This window comes from Triturus cristatus, chromosome 5_1 (genome assembly GCF_964204655.1).
Source record: "Triturus cristatus chromosome 5_1, aTriCri1.1, whole genome shotgun sequence".
NCBI classification, from domain to species: Eukaryota; Metazoa; Chordata; class Amphibia; order Caudata; family Salamandridae; genus Triturus; species Triturus cristatus.
Genome location: NC_140587.1, coordinates 508,463,874 through 508,488,421, shown reverse-complemented (window position 1 = coordinate 508,488,421; position 24,548 = coordinate 508,463,874). Strand labels below are relative to the sequence as shown.

At 43.3% G+C, this 24,548-nt stretch overlaps 1 protein-coding gene across 3 annotated transcripts in view; it reads right to left on the bottom strand.

Annotated features, from left to right (window-relative positions):
• PAG1 (phosphoprotein membrane anchor with glycosphingolipid microdomains 1) overlaps window positions 1-24,548 on the bottom strand; it is a 602,401-nt gene that overhangs the window by 179,500 nt on the left and 398,353 nt on the right. For all 3 annotated transcript variants that reach the window (XM_085605365.1, XM_085605366.1, XM_085605367.1), the window contains one exon: window positions 21,453-21,502. The gene's annotated coding sequence lies outside the window, so the exon portion shown is untranslated. The remainder of the gene's footprint in view (window positions 1-21,452; window positions 21,503-24,548) is intronic.

Genomic DNA, 24,548 nt, shown 5'->3' with positions numbered 1-24,548 from the left:
ACGCCCCCCCTGGTAGATACCGATATCGCCATGTCCCCCTGACCCTTGATGGCTCCTGGCGCCTTTTGGAACAACTACATATGGACGTTCATCTTCCTTGACCCCCTCCCCCCCCCCCCCTCCGTCCCCGGCCTCCCGGTACTCCTCTCTTTAGCGGTTTGCTCAATTGTCCTGACTGGAGTTGCCCGGGGGGAGCCTGCCCGCACTGGTTTCCCTCATAACTCGCCTTATGTTGTGTATTGCTTGTCCTTTTGTTTTTGTGATTGTTGGACTTACGCTTCCTGTTCCTCGAGAACTATCTGGAGCCACTGCAGGGCAGTGCCCTGGGAACTGATTGTAGCCTTGATATGTGTAGATTTCCTTCTGTACCTAGCGGCCGGCCCGGGTGGTTGTAGGCCCGTACTTGTAACCGAATTATTGCTCAATAAAACTTTAAAAAAAAAAAAAAAAAAAAAATACATCATAAGTTTTGTCCAACTCTGCATACCTTACCCGATCTAACACTTTGCTTTGATAATGTATCCGATAGTTATCGCGTATCCTCCTCCTTATGTCTAGTGCATACTGTAAAATGTGAACTCCCTGCGCGCTGGACTGTGCTTTCCTGTGCTGCTTCTTACACCCTACCTCACCTTTTTTTTACGTTTTTAACCCTCTTTTTACCCCCTATTCCCCCTAATTCCACCCTGCCACCCCTCTGTCTCCCACCCCCCTCCCCCCCTTTAGTGGCAAATAGGTCCATAAGACCTATGTGTAGCCGCAATAGCTTGTGGGGATCGCTCCTCTCTCCCCCCTTCACCCATCACCCTGTGTGTCGTATACCCCTCCTCTGTGTCTTTATCTTAACTATTTCGCTATTTTGTGTGTGCTGTCCCCTTGATAATAGTCCAAACAGCGGTATACCAAAGTCTAGAGTCTTCCTCTACCAGTGCATACACCCCGCTTCATCTCATTCCAAATCCTTGGATTTTAACAGTTCTATGTTTCTCAACCCCCTTTCTGTGATTTAATCTCCTCCAAGAACTGTTGGGCCTTAATCTCGGACTGGAAGATATTTGTTCTGCCCCTGGTAACCACCTTTAGCCTTGCAGGAAATAAGAGAAACGCCTCGGAACCTAGGGCCTGGAAAGGTTTAATGAGCTGCCTGAGTCTCCATCTTCTCTCAACCGTTACGTGGCAGAAATCTGGCCTGGCGAAGAAGGTGGTTCCCTCAAAGGATCTTTTCCTGTCAGGTCTAGCCTTATCCATTATTTCCTCCCTGAGCAGGTAATTCCCAACATATATCAAGATGGCTCTAGGCAATGCATGTTGACCTGCCTGCCCCTCGCCCCCTCGGCCTTTTCTGATGGTGAAGGGAAATCTGTGGGCTCGTTGAATCTCTCTTTCCCACTCCCACTGTAATTCGGGGAAAGCTCCTCTTAGCAAGTTAACCACAAAGTGCATAATGTCATTCCCCTCTGCTCCTTCCGCCACGCCCAAAATGCAAATGTTATTCCGCCTCTGGTGGTTTTCAAAATCCTCCAACTTCCTTTGCAAATCGCTAGTCAATTTTTCCTGCTCCAGTTTGAAATCCTGCCATGCCCCAACATCATCCTCTAGCTTCCCAGTCCGCTCCTCCACCTCAGTCACTCTCTCGATGACACCTTCATAAAGTTTATTAACCTTCCTGAGGGTATTATGGATTTTGTTTGTGGCTTGCCTAGCCCTTCGACTTTCTGACCTTGCTTCCCCTTGCATCTGCTTAAGTGTGGTGCAAATCATATCAAAGGGGGCCAGATACTGCGCTGGAATGGGGGTATTACCTGAGGTCTGGGAGTTACCTTCCTCTAAGTAGGTTTGCGACGTTGCAGAATAGTCCCAGTCTAACTTCTTCCCCCCTACTGTAGGTGATTCCAATCCTCCACCATGCCTTCTACCCTTTACCCTTCTCTTTTTCTGCGTGGTTTCTTTCATTGATGAACTTGATCCAGAGCTTGTTTCTCCGTCTAACTCCCCCTCCTCTGAGGTGTCGTCGCTTGACTGGGTAGTATCGGTGTCTTCATTCACTGAGAAAAAGCATTCTCCTTCCAATGAGGCTCCCTCTCTTTTCTCCAGTCCCAAAGTTTTATTATCTGCAGCCAGTGAAGCACTTTTTCCTGCTAAGCTAAGATTGCTGGCCTCATTGTTTATTTCTTTTTCCCTTTTATTGCTCATCTCAGCTTCTAGTTGAATTAGCGCCTCCATCATGTCTGCGCTTCCAGCTGACCCGGGTCTATATGGCCCCCCGATTATGTCTGGTATTAAGTTATTACTAAGCCCCTTGGCCTCCTTCAGCCCGCTGTTGTTGAGGCATGTAGTCTGCATTACCTTAAGTGCTGTGACTCCTGCGTTACCTCCGTCTCCGCTGCCGCTGCAGCTACTGGCGAGTGTTGCTGCCAAGTCTCGGGGTTGCCTAGCGACCGCTGCCTCCACGCCGGGAGCGTCTGCCGTTGCGTCCTCGAGGACGTTTCTGTTTACGATTTGCTCCGTGTCCGGCTGGGAGCTTCTTTTCCTTTGCTTAAGCCTTGCCTTGCAACTGTTGAAGTGTCTTCGGTGAAGTGATCCGGGTCTAGCCCGGGCCGGGGTCGATCGATTCTTTCTGCTGTCGCTGTATCTGATTTTGAGCGCACCTCAGCCTTCTCCGCTTTCTCCGCTTTCTCCGCTTTTTCCGCTTTCTCCATTTTCTTCCCCTTTTGAGCCGGGGGTATTATTTTCCGTATGGCGCCAGGCCCCCGCTGTTGTAATCCCGGGGGTACATCATTGCTGCTTCTTTTTGCATTTGCATGGACGCCTCTACCACCCGTTCCTTGCTGGTTTGTTGGCGTATCCTGTTGCGCTTTTGTCTTCTCCTTATCCTTATCCTTGTCGGCTTTAGTTAAGCGTGCCGGCATCCTCGCCAGTTGTGCTCGAACCGCAGCTTTCCACTCAGTTAATTTTAGCAATAACCAGGTGATTTGTACTTTAGTTGCAGGGTATTTTGAACGGACCTTGGTTAGTCCTGCCTGCAGCCAGGTAGTCAGATCCATAAGAGGGGTATATAGTCCTTATTCCACAGCCATCAGGGTATCACGGGGAGAGAGATCTGGAGCGACTTCTCACCACAACCTCACGGCGGCCATCTTGCCTTCCCCACAATTCTGACATGAGCCTCTCTCTGATTGGCTGGGTCCTCTCATCTTCAATTGAGCAAATCATGTGCTCATGGGAGACATGATGGCGTCTGGCTGCTGGACACATAGGGGTTTCAATGGTTGCAGGTCAAAGTTGGAAGAGGCAGGAAGGGCTGGGGCCAAAGCAGTTATTGACCTCCTCTTCCTCTTTAAGCACCGCTCTTGGAACCTTCTTTCTTCTTCTCAAGTCTGAGGGGGCAAGGTTTAGGGTTGCCCTTAAATATTAAATTTAGGGGTGTTTCAGGGGTGTGCAGGTTGGGACACATCGGTTGCTTCTTTGGGGTGAGTACACCCCCTATTATGCCACCCTTCAGTGGGAGGGGGACATGAGCCTCTCTCTGATTGGCTGGGTCCTCTCATCTTCAATATGGAAGGGACCGAGATGTGTGCTTTACCTCACCTCCCCAAGGTGAGGGTTGGGAATGGAAAAGTTGGGCACACCTCTCTTCCTAACTTGGTTTTCCCGCTGATTCTCCCTCTCAAAGTAGGAGTCAGAAACAGTGGGACCCAGTTGCTGGGGGCAGCAAAAGGCAGGGTCAGCTCAACAAAGGTGGCAGGCCTTTAAAGCTTCCCCTTCGTGGACCCAGCCCATCCTTAGGGAGGAGGAATAACACATCTGCCCAGGATGAGCTTTGTTTCTGGACCCAGACAGCGGAGGCTCTCTACCCAGGGGTCCGAAAACCTCTCTGGTGGTGGCAAATGGCGGGTAGCCATTCAGGAACCACACCAGGGCTGGTCATTTTTCAAGGACAACTCTAAGATGCACTTTGAGTGCATTTTATATTAAAACCCACAGTGGAATCAGTGTGGGTTTAATGTGCTGAGAAGTTTGCTACCAAACTTCCCAGGTTTCAGTAAAGCCATTATGAAGCTCTAGTGTTCGTAATAACCAACTACCAGACCATATACTCTTTATGGCTTTACAGCACTTACAATGTCTAAGCATGGACCTAGAAACTGTAGGGTACAGTGATCTTGCAACAGTACCCTCATCTCGGGTCTAGTGCATCCTGCTAGAGGGGTGACTTACCTAGGCCACAGGCAGTGGTTTGCAGGCATGGCACTTAGGGATGTGTGCCACGTTGACTCTTCACTTTTCTCTGTACCAAAACACACAGCCTGCAATGGCAGTGTGTGGGTGTTAATGTGCAGAGTCTGTAAGGGTGGCACAATAGGTGCTGAAACCTTCCCTGATCACAGAGCCCTTGGTACCCATGGTAGATTTTACAAGAGGCTTAACTGTGGCCAGAGATGTGCCAATTGTGGGTATAAAGGTACAGTTTTGGGTAAGGATTATATATAACAAAAAACAATCACACTCTGCAAGGTTAACCCCTTCAGTGCCCATGACGAGATAGTCTCGTCATGGAGCGCGGTAGCGCTGTGCCCATGACGAGACTATCTCGTCATGAACCCCGCCCGCTAATGAAACGCCCGGCACAGGGCGTGGAAAGGGCGGGGCACTGAAGAGGTTAAATGAATATGTAAACAAGTAATTCGTTCACCGGTGCAGGTGGGTATCGCCTTTCGATCCATAGGAGTGAATCTGTAACCTGAAAATAACGTCTTCCTAGAATGGAAAAATATCCCCCACAGTTCACTCCACAATATTTTAGAATCTTTATTTCAAATCATACGAGTTGATCCATATATGTATTCAGAATTCTTTTAATTCATATAACGGTCCATACTCAATGACAGCGTGGAATGGGCATATGAATTAAGAGAATATTGGATACACATATGGATCAACTCGTTTGATTTGAAAGAAAGAATCTAAAATATTGTGGAGTGAACTGTGGGGACTATTTTCACTTCTAGGAAGACGCTATTTTCAGGTTACAGTTTTAGGAAAGAACACAGGCTCTAGGAACCTGATTGGCAGGGACCCAGGGCACATCAAGTCAAAGTGCATCAAGTGTCAGGCAAACATACTGGGGGGTAACCATGTAAAAAGGGACACTTTCCTACACTTACTTTCCACGATATGCAGGTTACCAAACTGTACTGGTAAGCCATGCTCACCTTTCCATTCTACGACCCTGGAACTCAATAAATTACAGAAATATAGAAATAATAAAAAGGTTGGAAGGAACGATGATCGTAAAAAAATACACAAACTAGCACACACAAATCCAGTTGCTATTTGTAAGGGAAAGGGTTGAATACTGGAAATTGATGTACACGTAAACACATTTTAATTGATTTAAAAAAAATTAATTCAGTTTATGTTGGTGGAAGGACATACAAAGATACGGACAACCGATATGGAATCAGCACTTCTACTAAGATATCGAATTTTCTCACGGATGTAACACCACAGACCCAATTTAGCTATTACTGAATATAATGTGATACACTGATTAATTGATTATTACAGGTGAAACAGGCCATACTTAGCATTAGCTCGCTACAAGAGAACACAGACCTCTCAAAAATGGTGCTACCATTACCCATGGCCTAAGATGAACAGAAAATGCTTACTAATTGATACAGCTAGTACCTAAAGGTCCGCAGCCAGTGTACCATACTCCGCTAATGGGCTGTGGACATTATTAATCAATCCCCGACATAAATTCCACTTCTTCATCTACTGCCACATACATAATTGTTAAATCTGACATTGCAGGCAAGAGAAGTGAACGCTACCGTACAGTCCCTGGAGAAGAACTAGCAGGCAGTGTTATCCTTGCAGGGCCAGATGTTACTATGAGACCTAATTATCTGAAACTCATTTAATTAAAAAAAAATCAAGAACTAATGAAAAACTGGCCTTTCCTGTCAGGATTTAAGCAGGATGGGTTGATATAGACAGTAGGGAAAGGTAGTTTTTCGTGTGAGAACAGGCCACACATCTAAATCATGAAACAAATAGCAAAGGGGAAAACATTTACTGCAATGTTTCGTGGGGATATTAGATTCAGTGCAGAATCCTCCATGTTATCCACGGAGACGGCCTGAGGCATGGGCAAAGTGGGCTCTGGTCCGGGGCCCCTGCCTTTCATAATTAAATAAATAAGACTATTTACCTTGCGCTCGCTGCATCGCTGAGTTGGCGATTCAGCAAGCGCAAGGTAAATAGATTTATTTATTTAAATACTTACTTTACTCCTGTCTGTCGTATGTCCGAGTCCACTACCCTCTATCCTGCCCCCCTCTCCTCACCGCCCCGTAGGCTCCCGCTGCAAGCCGCCACTGGTCATAATTATTGCTCAGAGTGCATCTTTTTAAACTCTCCAAGTGTTCTGGATACCATATTGTTGTAGTGTTAACCTATGATGTCTTTGGGGTCAGTGCATCAATTTCTTTTGATCTCACCTCATAAGATTGTCCAGTCAAACCTTTTATGTAGTGGTAGAGCTTTGGCTACAACCAAATTGTGGAACTCTCGTCCACCTCAGCTGCATAAGGAATCCTTCATAGTTGATTTCAGGAGTCATTTAAAGACCTGGCTCTTCACGCTGTAATGTTCACCACCATGCATGGCCACCTGCAGGGCACCTCTCATGACTGATCAGACAATGGCAAGTAGCTGCAGTGAACGTTGCATTGCAGAAATAGTTTACCAAACCATATCCTAGTCAGGGCCAGTGTGAATGATATTTTGGTGACCCCCCACCAATTTTTCAAGGGGTGGGGGGCATATCTTTGCATTATGACACAGTTAGTGAATGAGGGCAGTGAAGAAATCCTAGTGCTGTGGGTGTGTCTGTTAGATTTGAGAATTTGGGCATCACATGATGCTATAGGGAAAACAAAAAAGTGTATGATGCACAGCAGAGAAGTGGATGATGTGTTCCCCTTTATCAATAAACAGGAGATGCAGATTTTACAACCCCCAAGGGTCGCCATGATCAGAAGCGCCTCAATGCCAATATGAAACATCTGAGAAACTTTATAAGGGGTGGAAAATGTAGCTTCTAGCAGAAGAAAAACAACTGACATATTATATGCTTATCCCTAATGAGCCCTATTAGTCAAAGGCCTTGATCAAATAATAAGTGTTTATATGGAAACAAACTGAAAAGGGCTGTGCAAATAACTGAAATATTGATAATTTACTGAAAGAAGAACGAAAAAGATAACAGGCATTGGTAATGCCAATAAATCTGCCATATAACTGAAAGTGCCTCTTCAGTCTCCAACGAGTTTAGGCTCTCAAAAAGTCAGTCATCATACATGTACTCTATCACTCATTCTTGCCCTCATACATCCATTCATCCACCCACTGACTCACTTATGCATTTACTCACTTACACATCTGCAGTAAAACAGATACACAACCTCCCACAAACATATGGAAGATAAATTAAAAGAATAAAAGTAGGAAAACAACATGTTGCCACTTAAACTTGGTGCGCATAGGCTTGCAATACAAAACTAAAATCTAACACAGTAGTTGGATTACATCTTACAATTTTGCATTGTTTTAAAGTACCGTGTAGCTGCCACATTTAGAAGCAATGTGATGGCCATCTTGGAATGGTAAAAACAATGCACAATACCATTCCGAGGGAGGCACTCAGTAAACATCACCCTATGTGGATACTTTTGAATGTGGTCCGTCGGCTCCGCTGCCGCCTCTGGTGCAGGAAACCAGGGCTCGAGCCTCGACGTCGCGTCCACATCATGTGATTCTGGGCAAATCACTTAATATCCCCGTGCCTGAATGTGTAATGTAAATACTGTGCTATGTAAAGCGCTCCAATACCTTCGGGTCGAGTTTGCACTATATAAATATGCACAAAAATAAATAAAGTGTTTTGTGCATCACAGTTGTACTTCGCCAAGAAGTCCAACATAATGCTTCTAATCATGGTGGCCATCATGGCAAAGTAAGACAATGATACCAAATAGACAATACCATTTAAAGATGGTCAATCAGTTTAGAAATATTGGCTGCAGAAGATAAAGCACAATGCAGATGAAATGAGGGATACGTGAGTAGCCCGGTAAAACTACCTGGATGGCTGCAGGATGGTCCCAAAAGGAGAAAGAAATTCATGAAAGGGGATTTATAAATGGGAAACTAAAGGGTTGGTCACCACCAGCCAAGCCATGAAGCACTCTAACATCCAGATGTGCACATGTGATCAGGTCAAATGCTGCCACTCACAGCACAACAGAGCCAATAGCAGAAATGGGCTGACTGATTGCCTCATGCAGTGTGCTGTCATGGGGAGAAGCAGAATGAGAATGACACTCCACAGACTGAAGAGGGCTGGTCAAAAGACAGTATGTGTGCATTTAGTTTGTTGTGTTGCTTTTTTACACGGGCCTGGCAGTCAATAACTCACTTAAGTAGGTCTAACAAGGATTACTACATTACTAACCTTCTGCCCCAAAGGCTTTATCTGGGGTGGCAACAAAAACCTAACCCCCTGCGTAATAAGTTAATCTGGAAAATTCCACATAATAAAATACAAGTTTACAACATTCAACACAGTGAAATAAGAATCTGTGTTCAAAGTCTATATTGGCTTTAAATAATACATCACACAATCAGTAAGACAGGCCTAAAAGCTTTGTTATACCTTTTCATATTAAACGGATGAGACCTATCACATCAGATATTACTTTTCCCAATGAATCAATCAAGCCTTAGCCTTCATCATTGTCTTGCCGACATAATGAACTGAGGCCTCCTGTATTGCTCAGAAGCTGGTAACCACCAGGAGCAGTTATAAAGTTACGACGATATACACATCTACAGTTGACAGAACATTAGACAACCCCTGTGAAAAGCCCCTAACAAGGTTTATCAGATTGTAAATCTTAATCTTCAAGTGTTTGTCAGAGGGGATGACCAACAGCAAAGCCCTGGTCTAATATGGGAAACTGTGACATTTCATGTACCAAAATATCTGTCTACAGTCTTTATCACATTGTATTGACGATCCATCCTCAAAGGCCTTTTAGCGTTAACAAACACTTTTAAATTGGTCAGGCTTGCTGCCTTTATCATAACTTTTCAGAATAAACATATCAGACCTACGACATCTGACATAAATGTATCCAAAGAATGAATTTCGCCTCCAGCCTTTATCACTGGCTTGTCAACCTATCCTTTCCCATATGGCTTTACCACAAGGCAACCCGCAAGCAAGACGTCTAAAAACTGTATTTATGTAGAAGATGTGCACAGGAGGCTAGATTCAAGAAACCAATCTGATAGAACTGTCTGAATAAAAAACAAAAGTCTGTATTTGTGAAGTGTAGTCTCTTTCAGAAAAAGGGGAACCACCTGATAAATTGACACAGATAAAATATCTTATTTAGTTTAAAAGAGAACTAAAAACTACAATTGTAAAAGCGCCTATTGAAATGGAATTTAGTCACTAACTGCATTTCTAGAGTTCAGCTCCTATTATGCTTGAATCATAAGTTCCATGTGTTGAATTTGTTTACCTTAATAACATTTGCATCCAGTGTGGTGAAGAAATGTTGACAGTGATAGTGTCTCAAACCAATTCCTATTACATGTTTTTCATTAATGTGCAAATATTCTTTAAAACAGAATGAATGTAAAAAAAAAACTCGGTTCATAAATCATGCTATTGGTTTCTTTGGGGGTTACCGCATGTATCCTCCCTTTTTCTCTGTACATCTACCCAAACCCTATCACCTCTTCTGCAAAACAATTGAAAATAATAGAGGCCTACTATTAGACTAGGGAGCATTTTCTCCCATAATGAATTCCAGATTCGTGATTCTGGCTAAGGAGTTGCAAATCTGCACCACTCTAAATGGCTGTTGTGCCTGCCAATGCCCGACATAGTGTAAGGAACATGCTAATCTTTATAAGAAATCCTGGACACCCCTTGGGTCCCGCAGAGCTTCCTGAACCTCAGGATTCACAAATCCAGCATAGGATCCTAAAATTATGTTACAAAATTAGGGGAAAGGCAGCACCTAATTTGAGCAGGTGAGAGGCACTGGCAAATGTTTTTGGGAACCAGCACTTCTTTCTCCTCATCACATATTTACAGAGTGCGGAGAGGATGGGGAGAGGATGTAGCCCTACAGCTACAGCAGTCGCCGGCGAAGCTGGAGAACCCGGTTCGAGTCTCAGCAAGAACGCTCAACATCCTGTGATTCTGGGCAAATCACCTAATCTCCCCGTGCCTAACAAAAATGAATATGTCCTCATGTAACAAAACTGGTGCTATGTAAAGCACTCCGATTCCCAATATCTTCGGGTCTAGTTCGCGCTATATAAAACTCTAAAAAAATTAAATAAACAAAAAGAGAAGAAGAAACCTCAAAATAGCCAGCACTGAACAGGTCATCAATCTGCATCACCCACTAGCACATGTGCCAAGGGGAATCCTGTTTCCCATGAGGGGAAAAAACACGGGACATTTCAGGAAGCACCTACACACCGTCAGTTGATAGTGCCCCACAATAAGAGAGCTCATAAAGTATAAAGTCTGAGGGCCCGATTCACAGAACTAACTTAAGACAAAATCCTAAACTTACTACCATTTTGGTATTCACAGAAGGCACTTACTCATTTTGGTATTCACAGAAGGCACTTACTCATTTCGGTATTCACAGAAGTTAGGACTCCTAACTTTAGGACTCCTAAATGCCTTCTGTGAATACCGAAAGTCTTCAAATTAGGATTTTTCTCAATTTAGTAGTCCTAAATTTAGACTTAGGACTACTAAATTGAGAAAAATCCTAATTTGAAGACTTTCGGTATTCACAGAAGGCATTTAGGAGTCCTAAAGTTAGGAGTCCTAACTTCTGTGAATACCGAAATGAGTAAGTGCCTTCTGTGAATACCAAAATGAGTAAGTGCCTTCTGTGAATACCAAAATGGTAGTAAGTTTAGGATTTTGTCTTAAGTTAGTTCTGTGAATCGGGCCCTGAGTGTTCCACGAGTGGTGTATTGACTGTCATCAGAACTGTCCTTTCTAATTTCTAGAAAAATGCCTCTGTGTGCTGTCCAGTAGGATTGATTTGATGTGGATTGGTGTTGTGTGACATGGTGCAGGACTGAATAGAGTAGTTTGGTGTTCTGTGGTGTGGTGGGTGGGGTGGGTAGTATCATGATGCAATAAAGTGTTATGGCACAGTATAGTGTTGTGTCACTTGATTAGCTATGGGGTCAGATACTGCAGTATGATAGGATGTATTTTAGTAAGAAGAAGATTGGCAGAGTTTATGGTTGGTGTTCAGTCATATGCTGTCAGGTGTGTTTTGCTATATTTTATTTTAGTTTAATATGGCTAGGAGAGTGCTTAGCTGGTACCTTAGGGTTTTATGTGGTATGCAACATTTAGTGTGGCATTTTCTGCTGTGGTGATGTGGAAAGTGTTGCATGAAGGTATTAATGAAGAGGGGGTGCGATGGTATCAGCATTAAGTTACTTGCAGTAAGAACGTTTGCTGTGGAGGATGAAGAGAGAGCTGGAGCAAGGCAGGGATGGCCCTGTTTTTAATTTTCGATTCAAAGGGCCGAGTGAGCAGGTTGTGCTGCTTGTTCTTCACCAACTACACTACTACAGCATTAGCCTGACATGGTTGCATGCAGCTGGGGCTGTTTTCATTACTTCAAGAGCTGAGGTGATCAGCAATGGCCAGATCAGGTGATTAGTGTACAGAGGATTAGTGTGGGTAGTTTAAGCAATGGAGAGTGGAGCCAGAAGTGGTGGGTGGGCTGCAAGCAGCAGAACCCTATGTTAGAACCTTGCTTCATTTTTTCTTGGTGGAATACCTCTTGCAGGAATGCCACACATGATGATTACTCACCCAGGCCAAATCTAGCATTAGGAGTTTATAAAAACTGAGCCTCCAATACCAGAGGTAAAGGGGGAATGAGAAGAGAAAGACTAGTTGGGATTGAATATTCTTCTCCTCTTCAAATATTCTCCTGCGGCTCGGAGCATTTTCGAAGACTCTCTGATCTCAGCCATTCTTTCTCTAATTTTCTTTACAACATACCTCAAACTAAAAGGGATTAGTTTAAGGCACGTTGAAAGTTTCCAGTAGATCTGCAGGTCATATTCAGTGTTACTTCACACCATGATACTCACAATTAATAAGTGTGTTCGGTGTTATCACACCAGTCTTGCACAAGTCTTTATCAAATACAAAATGCAGCTTTACCCAAAAAGCTGTAGTAGCCTGTTTTATTTCAGCAATAAATCCTTAATCTGTTCCCAAACATGTGTACTCTCAATGTTGTTTCCAATAGTACAGATGCTTGAAAAACACCAATTTGAGGTTTTTAACAACTGATCAATCAAGCAAAAGGAAGAAGTCCCTGAAAAAGACTACGAAACCCAGCAAGCATGATGACTCTGCAAAGTCAATTCTGAAGCAAAGACGCAACCCTGATTTCATTCTTAAAAGGCTACTCGCAGCAAAGAGGAACACCACAATCTGGTAGATCGCGAGACCAGAAAAAATACAAGCGCCTTGCGTAGGCCAACTCTCATTCTGGAGATTGCATTGCACCATCTTTGGAGTCCTTGGTGGCGTTGTTTTTAGGGTACTGCACCTAAAGTTAAGGAAGGTGTGCAATGATGATCCCTTACAATCGCTTTCTTATGATCATCATTTACACTCCCACGCTCTAAAGTCCCCGTGCTCATTGCTCATAGTTGAGAAACCCTGGCTCAGTGTGTCCAAAATATAGATTCATAATGCAGCAGGTAGGGTGGATTGAGGCTCAAATAGAACTCCGCATGCACCTGGTGAGCTGGATTGTATAACACATACTGAGAGAGTGGACAATGGCCCTGTAGATCCAGTCTTTGAAACTGGGAGGAGGGACCATAATTTAGACTCAAGAGTAGAAACCAGAAGCAAAACTGGAAAACAAATGCAAAAACTGGGTCAAATGTTGAAAGAAAATGAACAGAAAGAGTAATTTCAAATAACACCGAGTCCCACCCACAGAAACAGAAATTACTCGGACAATAATAGAACTATTAAAGTAGATGGTTTTCGAAGAGAAACAGGCAATGCAGTGAAAGCTAATTGGGGAAAGGTATACATCAATTCAGATAACCACTTCTATGGCACAATTCAAATAAAGGATGGAACCGGACTGTACTAAATATAAAATACATTATACATAGCACATAAGTGGACTGAGCACAGGCTTTACAGATGAATCCCACGCCTCTCCACAAGCTTGCCTGTAAAACTCCCGCTGTCTTAACACCAAAGAGTAAATGCATGGGGTGGGTTGAAAATGTATTCAAGATAATGATGTCTTGAACATACCGAATAGATGCAATTGAAAAAAAAGATCATACTTTAAAACCTAACGCTTTAGGTAGGAGAAGCACATCTCTAACTAAAGCAGGGGTAAAACAGCAGGAGCTTCTATTAAAGGAACACAGTCTGCACTTTGTGGTGACAGCCAGGACTAGGATAGGCTGGGATCGGTTCAACAGGCCAATACTAGGTCCAAATCCATTAGTATACTCACTTTAATTAATATACAATCAGCATACTCAAAGATACCAAGCTGAAAAATATTATAGAAAATATTGCTTCTGGTACCATCTTTCTAGAACATCTCCAGTGTAATGAGAGATTGTGGTATTGTAAACCTAGTTGATGCTTTAATGTCCGTCTACAAATATGAGGCAAATATAAACGGAAAACAGAAGAACAACAAATAGATCCTAGAGCAGGTTGCAACTATTTAAGCAACATGGACAAAAACAGGCTAGGGTTTCACACAAGGCACAAGGGACAGGCAAAAATACTGGCTATTATCAGGGCACTTCCCAAGTGTGTCCCTCTAACGCTATCACTTGCCCGACTAGCGCACCCACAATTATCCTACAGACATGTCAGGCTTTACAGGGCAATGGGTACAGCTCTTATTAGCATTTTATGAGGTGCCACGCTCCATCAGACACCAGGCGGCGCGGCATATTAACAGTATGGCCCCCTCTACAGCAGCCATGCTTTCTAGAACATCTGCTCCAGGGGGCAGCAGGGGCATTACTGCACTCATGAGGGATAGCAAAATGCTAATAGCCATATTTCAAGACCCTTCTAATTTTTCTGTAGATGTAGCGTTTCTCTTTTCAATGGATATACTTTTATTAATTATTATTATTATTATTTCAATAGACTGCACCGCAAACTCTCACACACTGCAAACACTTGCAAGACTTTTAGATTCCCGCTAAAACAATAAATCTTGCAGTGGACATTCTGAAAGCCCAATACTATCAACTCCTGATGATTTGGTTCTTGGAAAGGTCCATTTACCTTTTACTAGAACTGTCTCAAACACAAACTCTTTCTTCTATTCTGATAATCGTTTGCTGGTGTCCTGTGGAGTGCAATACCTCTGTCTGGCAGTGTGGCATCCATCATGCCACCACTGCAGGTAGGTGGGGCAGAGAACATTACAGTCATCAATCAGTAAAGGTTGATACTAACCCTGGGCGTAGTTTACGAAGTAGCGCTACACGTAGCTACGCAAAGTGCACTTCGCACTACGCGACTAACGTGTAGCACTTCGCGAACTGTGTACCCTGTATGCACTGTGCAAGATGCCATTTTCAATGATTGCACAGTGCGGACAAGCATCCAGCACTGTGCAATCATTGAAAACAGCATCTTGCACAGTGCGAGCTGTAGTTTTCTGCTGCTCGAGTAGATTTTTACTCGAGCGGCAGCTTTCTCAACGCGGACTGGTAGTTTCTCATCGCGAGCGGTCGTGAGCATAAGCGACCATTCGCAATGAGAAACCTGACCTCCGCGCATTGAGATCTCGCCGGGAGGTTTATTTTCCATGCTCGCGATCGGCAACTTGATGTTGCTGATCGCGAACGAGGAAAAAGTCTTGCCGGGATGTCATTTTGCTTTCTCGCGGTCGCCAACTTGACGTTGAGGACCGCGAGCAAGTAATAAATGACCGCTGCACTACGCTACGCTATGCGTGTTTGCACTGTGCTACGTGCAATTCGCGTATTGCGAAGTAGCGCAAACTTCACAAACTACGTGAGCGTAGCGTAGTGCTTTGCCCAGGCTTAGTTGATACTCTACAGTGTAGTTACGACTCCTTCCTCCTGTCTGTCTTAGGTCCTGTAATCAGTGTGCACAACTATTGTCACTCCTTTCATTAGCCCTTTGCAATGCTTGGAACCCACATTCCGAACTGCACTCCCATTGGTTAGAGCTTTCAATACTTCTATATTTATGGTACCAAGAACTAGTATTTAACCTCCCTGGGGTTCTCGTTTGTTCCAAGCTGAAAAAAGAATGACATCGAAAGCACGGAGGAATGTATACGGCCTGTTGAGGTAAATTGCCCTAAGAGCTTTTATAGGAGAATTTTTTGCAACTGTACATTAAAATAATTCCCTGTAATGACTCTGTTATGGGCATAGGAGGCCACGACAACAATTCTGAAGGAAAGAGTTGGTGAAGAGTATTGGCACTTTGGCCTTCCACAACAAGTTTGGTAATACACTTATTGATACCAAGATGGTTAGCTATAGTGCCTATCGCTGCCATGATTGATTATGTGTAAGTATTGAAAAAATAAAGGAAAGCTTGCAAATTCAGAGCTACCTCAAGGATAAGACAACATTACCAAAATGTGCACATTATAAACATCGGTTACAGCATAGCATTACATGACAAAATGTTAAATAGTCCTTTGCGACATGTGCTTGCACTAAAACAACAAAAAAGCGAAAGACCTACTGGCTTTGCCAAAGCTTATTTGAGAATGTATGCTCTGCAATCATCATTGTACGATTGCATACATTTTTATGTCTGAAAGGATGAAGTTGGCCTTGTGGGAGCTAAAAAAATTAATTTTGCAATTATTTGCACAGACATTCTGACAGCTGCTTGTTGTGCTAAGGTGTTCACAACGGTGACAGTTTGCAGATATTTCCTTGTTAGGTTATGTGCATTTCACCTGTGAGGGTAGCCAAGGGCTGAGCAGCTGGGCCCATGGTAGGCTGGTTTATTGAAAAGCCAGGCCTTGCAAACTGTTTTAGACGAGGCACTCTCCATCTATGTACATTTGCAAAAGAAAGTGGCTTTTTGTTAATGAAAATACTACGATGCATTAAATGGTGGCAATTAATTACAGGAGCCAGCTTGTCCTGACAAGCACGGCAGACCAGCTCACTAGTAAAGCAGATTTTTCATAACTGCTGCTTTAGTATCTCGTATAAATGACGCACGACCTGTGGTCATTGTAAAGCCCGCCTGCTTTTCAAGGGGGGAGGGGGGAGAGACCTGCAGCATATAGTCCCCGGCCTCCTCCGAAGTTCCTTTCCGCGCCTCAAGGTGAACGCGAGGCGAGGCAGCATCATGTATCCGTATTGATCCCTCTCTGCTGTGCTGTACCCTGCCCTGCTGTGCTGTACCCTGCCCTGTGACTGCGCTGCCCATTAAGAGGGCCGGCGCGAGGACTCGGTCCTGTCGGGCCGCTGTGCTGTAGTCACAGAGGCCAGGAGTGAAGCCCGTTCATTCTTCCCAGCGGTACTGGAAATGGGGCTGCGTGTTATTTATGTGCTATTACCAGAGACACCTTTCCATGATTGGTACCGATGTCCAATGTACCTCCGCCAGCAACAGCAAACTGCCTGTAAACAACCATTGATAAAGCCAATGGTCTTCTTGGCTTTTCTATAATAATAAGGATTTGATGAGTTTCATTGCAGGTGCCACACCGGCAGCTGCAGAGCAATCTTTCCTCGGAGCCTGGAGCTAGTCAAGATCCATACCATGGCCACCTCACAAAGCTCCTTTTGGGAGTAGGAGGCGCTCACTCCTGAGTTTGGAGGCACGAGATACATTCAGTCAGGGGAGAAAGGCTTTGTGCATCAAGTGTGCAGAGAACACCAGCAGCACAGGCAATGCACATGCAAACTCCAACTTGCTCACCGCCCCTCCACTGAATACAGACCGCGGCTGAGCATACAGAGCACAGTTAGCGCAGCTTGCGGTGTTGAAAGACCTAAGGTGTGCAGCGGATCACTATGGTGTTAAAAAGGCTAATGCTGAGGAATATGTAGGCAACCCGCAACAACAGTATGCCTATAATCTCTCCCAGATAAGGAATTTGCAGGAATTCTCCCCCCCCAGGCCACGCTATGTATATTTGTTTCTGGAAAGCAGTCAATATTTAGCTTATCACATGTATCTTAGACCTCATCAGTATTACATGGTGCACATATCACACCTGCAGCTTTTCTCTGATTTTTAACGCATTCTTCCTGCTTCAGTCCCCTGAATGCCTTGATCAGATCATCTGTTGTGACCTTTTCCTATTATGTTCATGATATTCATTATTATCCAGCTCAACGTAGCCCAAATCGCTTCATTTGCTAGTTTCGTATGAACCCCATGGACTGAGTCGATAAAAATTTCTTAAATTTGAATAAAATAATATATGAGTTCCTGTTGCACCATCAATGATCTGGAACAGCATCCAGATGAAGATGGCTAGCACCACCACTCACCCACTTCTGGGAGGAGCTTAAGGACCACGTCTTCGTGTGATACCTTACCCACCAGAGGTAACAGAGCCTTCTTTCCAGCACTGGGCACAGCTTGAAGAGTGAAAACTCGACCTGAACCTCAAAGATGTAGTACCATCTTTCATCAGTGCTTCACTGCACCAGCTGCTTTAGAACTAGGTCAGCACAAAATAAGATCCATTCATGCATATTTACAAAGTACAAATACATGTAAATATGTATCTTTACAAATGTTTGTTGCTATTACTTAAAATCTTTCGGTGACTACAGTGTATCGCCATGGTAATGTTCAGTGGAATAATCTTTCTGTTGTATTTGAGAGACCATTGCTTGGTAAGTGGTGGATGCTTTAGGTACATTCTCAAAGTTCTGGAACATAAGAACACTTCTCTTCCATCGCTGCTGCGTGCAGTTGTTTGCACCTCCTGTTATGATGCTTGCATTGGCTGACTGCAAGACTAGACCTGCAACTGTGTGTGCAACTTTGAAAGGGGATCATCACTTTAAAAACATCAGGAATAATGTACGCAACACAACCGTAGTAGATCCCATTGCAACACGGCCCGTTTCAAAATCCCTCAGAGTTTGCATTGTTTGTGTGATAGCATTTTTCTTGGATTTATATATTTTGTGGAAAATAATAATAACGATTCATGAATTTTATGATGGGTCCAATACGCAAATGCTGAATTAGCATGATTGCAATTGAAACAAGTTTAGTATGATAAAAAGAAGTGTGATTGATGTAATTTAATTGTGCCACATTTTCACAAAATCACCATCATACTGGATAATATCTATGCTGCACTGATGCTACTTTGACGTTCACCCCTGTTCTTGTCCACCTCCCATCGCGTTCTCCTGAGCATCTTCTCTCCCCACAAGTTCTGCAGAAGCGGAGACAAACTAATGTCATGGATTTTTACTGTGCTGTACTCTTGTGTTCTGAATGAACTGTTGCTAACTGTAACAATTTCATGGCCCTTCTGCTGCAGTTCTGTTGCTGGGTCCAGTCTAATTCATTGGTGTGAAGGTTGATTGTCTAAATACGGCATATTATTATGGACATCTTCGGATAGCAATAACACAGAAGATTCTCAATGGTTTCTTAGAGTGGGTTAGTACTTATGAGCTTAACAGGGACATTTAACCCTCTGATTTGTCTAAAACTGGTTATTTGTGATAATGCCACAATGCGATTGTCTTTTTCTAATTTTTTATGCAAGAATTGTGTAGAACAACCCCTTGGTTTCGGGGGTGACCCAGATTACTCTTTTTCTACTAAGGATGCTGCCCAATTCTTTCTTGATTTGTCCGTTCATTTAGGACTTGGAATTTTTCTGATTCTTGACTTTAAAACTTTGTATATAAGTCCTCATGGCATTTATTCTGAACTGCCTGATTTTGAAATTTTTGTGATAAAACCCTTTCAGTTTCTCTGATCTAACTCAGTTATTGAGTGGTCCTGGTGAATTGCAATTATTACTCTGCTAAAACTGATGTCGGGTAGGGTGCCTTTTCGTGTAAGATCACCATGGAGCAGAACAGTCTGAGGTAAAATTAGGGGTGATCTGAATTTTGTGGTATCCTGAATATTGGGGTACCATTCTACTTCCACATTTGCATACCGCAAATTCATTTTGAATCTCAAGATTTGGAGGTGTCTGGAATGCATGTCCGCTCTTGCATGACTTAGGGCCAAATTAGTTTACGTCTTCAAGATTGGAAGTGGGTTTCTGGAGGAGCAGCTTCACAATGCAGTTTTCTAGACAGCTGAGCTGGCCTTAAAGAACAACAGATTGGTCAGGAATTTCATTTGATGAAAGGCTAACCATTTTAAAGCTCTAGAGGACATGGACCATGAAATGAGCAAGGGTGATTCTTAGAAAGGACTAGGAAAAGATCCCACTCTGAAACTAGCTAGAAACAATTTGTGCAGATACTCCCTGTTGGAGAGAACAACTTGTCTACACACAATGGGACAAGGAGTGAAATGATCTTCAATGTCTCATCTAATCTTTGACATTTTTAGAAATTTGAATAGTCGTTTGTACATTAGGTAGAACGGATGCACAAGTATTTAACATTTAGAGAATCCTGAACATTTAGGAAATTTTGGGGAACTTACTCATGTGATCAGAGACTTGAGATTTTTTGGCCAGCTAGATTTGTGCTTTGTACTGTAAGGGGTTTGCATGAAAAGCTGCTTTTTAATCAAGGGAGCTCTTTTCGTCCAACATCTTTCAGCCGGACGAGATTTTAATTTGACTTTTGTTAATTGAGATGAGAACCATCTGGTGCTTCTACTTCTATCTGACCTTGCAGCAAACTAATGCTGTTTGCAGGTTGTACACCAGTTCAGGTCAGCATGATCATTTGGCAGATATACCATGGAAGGCCTGAAATGCTACTGTGTGCAGTTATTTTGTAGAAAACCAAAACACAAGGCTAAAATCCAAAGCTCAATTAATTGTAAAAATGACTCAAGGAAATGTGGATGTCACGGATAGTATTGGCAGTGGTTGCCACTGACGGTTCTGGAGGCTTTTGCCGGGCATGTACAGAAACTAGGAATAGTGCATGATCAAGTAGTAGGTCCTCTGAAATTTGAGGCACATTCTGTGCAGTCATCCATGTGATTATGAACGGCCATTATGATGCCACAGATGATGGACTTTGGCCATAGTCGTGTGACAAGTGTTAAAGAGAGGAAGAGCACAAAGTCATAATAGAAAGTGTAGAAAGGCACTGGACCATTGAGAACCTGGCATGCTAGCCTGCAGTAAAGTTGTTGCCAAGAAAATGCACGATTTTTTCTTGTAAAAATGGTCTAAAATACATAGCACGAGGCTAAAAGAATCACAATGTTTCTATTCTGCAGTGCAGTTGCCAGAGGCAGTATTGGCACAGGGCCTCACTGAGGGCTGCGGACACTCTCGCCATGCCCATGCCATAGAGGTTTCTGAAATGAGTCTAGTTGTTAGAGTTATCCTAGCAGGACTTTAGAAGTGTGTTTATGTTGGCACGTGAGTGTGTGTGTGTCTGTATGAGAGTGCATGTGGTTTCATTCTCAAAAATTAAATCCTGGATTGCAAAAATGCTACAACTATCTCTCCCTGAAAGGACTTTGAGAAGTTACTTCATGATGTTCAAACCTATCATCAAATATGGAGTGACTTCTGGAGTTGTACAATTAGTCTCTGAATACACCTTAGAAAGTACTAGATTACCTTCCCTATGGAACAACATTCTACTCTTAGATTTGTTTTTATTTGTATGTTTTCTCTACTCTTATTCAACTTCACACTCACATCTTAACAACTGTTGTAATTTTCCTGCAATTATTAATTCAGCTAAGTGGCACACACCCAATAAATAAATCAATGCTTGCAATTAATGAATTACTTTTAATGTTTTTTTTGGCACAGTTCAATGTTATTTAAGTATTATCTGCAAGAACAGCGTTAGCATAGCACTCTCCCTCAATCCATGCTTGAAGAGACCCTCTACAAATCAGATTGACACTATTACCAAACTGGACCCGTTCCTTAAAAGCCCCCTCTTATGAGACACTGACCCACTTGAGTGATCACAAGACAGAGCAGCTTCTGGCTGCAATAGCTCAGCGCCTACTGTTTCCTGATTGTCTGAAGACTCCTGTCAGCAACATGTAATATCTGATGTCCAGTGTATTGATCCTGCGGATTCTTTCAACCGTGTGCGCGCGGGCGGAAGGCGAAGGGTGAAAGGGAGCCTAATAAGACAAATGAAGTGTCACTCACCTGGATTATTGGTTCCACTGGCAGCTACACTGTCCTTTTCACTGTGGCAGCTGAAAAATAAATAAAGTGTTGGTTCAGGAAATAGCGGGCACAAATAGGTTTACTCAAACTTCACCATCATGTGGCACTTTTTAATTAAAAAAATATAAAGTAACTGTGTACGCAGTATTCATAAATAAATGTGCCACTTACTGGCAGTGTGTGACAGCGTGCTCAGTCAGACTGTAGGAGTCCACAGGCCAGCCTAGTGAGGCCGCAAAAAGAAGGAGTTTTATAAGTCAAATTGGGAACTAATGCTAGCTGCTACTGTGGATAAGAACAGTAAGAACGTCTGGCGACTGGTGAATTCTGTAACCCTCTCATCACCATCTTCCCTCGAGGCACAGATAAGTGAGGAAGACAGGCATACCTTTATTTACTCTCTGTATAGTAGTGGAGATTCTGAGAATATGCTCGCGACTCCAGCCAGTCCCCAAGCTGATGTACAGGTGATTGCAAACACCCTGATGGCAGCAACGCTGTCCGAGATAACCTGTAATATGAAAGCCTCTAGGGCAGGCGCCCAGTCGTCTGCCATCCGTTATCTTTAAGAAGAACTCTAGGAAGTGGGGCCTAATTCTGGGTGGGTTTTTAAAATAGGTAACATATGCAGGCACCCTCCCAGATTCATTGAAGGGAGCCATAGTGAAATCCATTCATGAAAAATGCAAAATGGACCAGTCCGCTAACTATTGCTTCTCCTCACTGCTAGATATTCCATCCAACGTTTCACTCAAACACTGTTGAAGCATCTAGTTGCCCGGGCTTTAGACACTGGACTGATGCCCGTGGAGCAAGGAGGTTTAAGACCTGTGGGGAGTCGCAAGGAAGTCAAGCAAGCTGGCAGGTGACCTTTGCTGCTGCTTCGCTGACTTCTAAGCGGCATTCGACAGGGTGGACAGAGTTACGCTTTGGCGAAAACTCCTCCAGTGGAATAAATCTGGGGTCCTGTTAGGTCTTCTGATGAAGCTTCAGAGCGATAATTGGGTTCAGGTCCACCTGGACAGGTTAGGTAGCCTGTCGAGGAAAATCCGGGTAGAGAATACATCAGGGGTGTATTTTAGCCCCCCCTGCTGTTTAGTCTGTTTATTGCGGACCTGCCCCAGATTTTAAGTGCCACTCAGTTCTTCACCAAATATTGGGGACGGGCATATCAACTGCCTTATGCATGCAGATGACCTGGTGGCGATAGATCTTCAGCGAAAATTGAATGCACTTAACTCTTACTGTCTTGAAAATAAACTAACAATCAATGTTGACAAGACAAAAACATTGTTTTTCACAAAAAGAAAAAGGCAATTCACTTGGTTTTTAGGGAATGCGCAGCTGGAGTAGGTCAGAGAGTATAAGTATCTGGTTGTGATCTTTTCAGATGATCTGTGTTGGGATAAACACATGATCTACCGAAGACTTGTATTATCAACATAAGTGGATGGCTTGAAAAGGTTTGATCGTAGACACAGCAGCTATACCTAAAAGCCATTATGTAAAGTCATACAGGGCAAACTTATTCCACAGGCTCTATATGGAGTGGAGTTGCTGGCAATGGATAGACGAGTCTCATGGGAAGGCTTTGAAGGCAGCTCATTGAAGTTACTACTTGATGTACCTAAAAATGCGATGACCCAAGCTGTAAGGATGGAGTTGAGAACTGTAACCTTGAGTACTCTGGTGGATGCAAGAGCCTTGCACTTGAATTTTTTGATTAAATATGAAGTATCCGGTGATAAGCTATCAGTGCTAATTTTATCTGAGGTAATGTCAATCTTCCCCAGTAGGAGGAACCTTGTGACAGCAATGTTGAAGCACACGGTAGTCCCTGACATGCGCTTTGAGGCAGGCGAAGCAATACAAATGAGTCAAATGAAGTGTACCCTCGGTAGATGTGCTGTTGAAACTAGCCAGAGGGGAGGACCTTCATTATCTCAAGAACAAGAGCTCAGTTATTCCCTTCCTCTTTCCGAGGAGAGTATGGACCTTTTCCTGTACCTATATAAAATCCCAGATAAGTTTCTGCTAAATGAAATCCTACGGCTGAGGACTGGAATCGACCCAGGATGGCGGATGCCAGGGCTAAAATTTAAAATAGACAAGAACCATGGTAAGTGGGGTAGAAAGTACCTAATGAGCCACCTATTCATGAACTGTGTATTCTTCCTCAAGGAAAAGAAGAAGATTCTCTGACCTGCTTTAAAAGAAATATGCAATACGGGCGAGAGAATTGGGTGTAAAGTAGATATGCGGCCCCAGGTTTCAGGATGTAAGCACTGCCATTGGTCAATACCTGCGCAAAATCATAACATCTTATGCTAGACTCTCTACCACTTAGTGTTTTAGAATGAGGTTAGTACTCCCCTCAGGTCGGTAGTGGCATGTTCCTAGCAGGGAGTCTGACGTTGATCATTTTGAGTAGATTCTCTGATTAGGACACTAGTCTTGAGATAGGAAGTCTGGCATTGCGGTGGAGGTTGACTGCATGGGACCCTTGGGTTTACAATCATTTGGCCTTACATACTGTACTTTAGAATGTTTTAGTCGGCAGAATGAGCTGCATGCAGCTGGTCAATCTATCATTTTTTAAATGTTTTAATACGTGTTTGATAAAGGGCTGCTGACCTTCTATTGAGTTTTAGAGAGAAGACATTTTACATTATATACTGCTTTGTACTGAGCATAGACCAATGATATGCACTGGGGGAATTGATTTAATAAGTGTTATGTATTACATATCTTATGATATTTGTAATTGTATATGTCAATAAATTGGGTAATGTGCAATATCTCTGTAGGAATTTATTTTTTGGAAATAAAGATTTTTGACTTGACTGCAGAAGTACATAGAACCATCACCCTACTGAGGGTTTCTACACTATGCAAATTGTTTCCCAGAATAAACATATATATCACAGGTATATGAAAATTACAGATGGGAACCACTACACTGCAGAGATTATTTACTGCCTGCACGAAACAATCCATGACCGCTACCTTCACTTTCAAATAAATGTAAAAAAATGTTGCAATTCAGGGGCGCTAGAGGGCGCACTGCGGAATGGC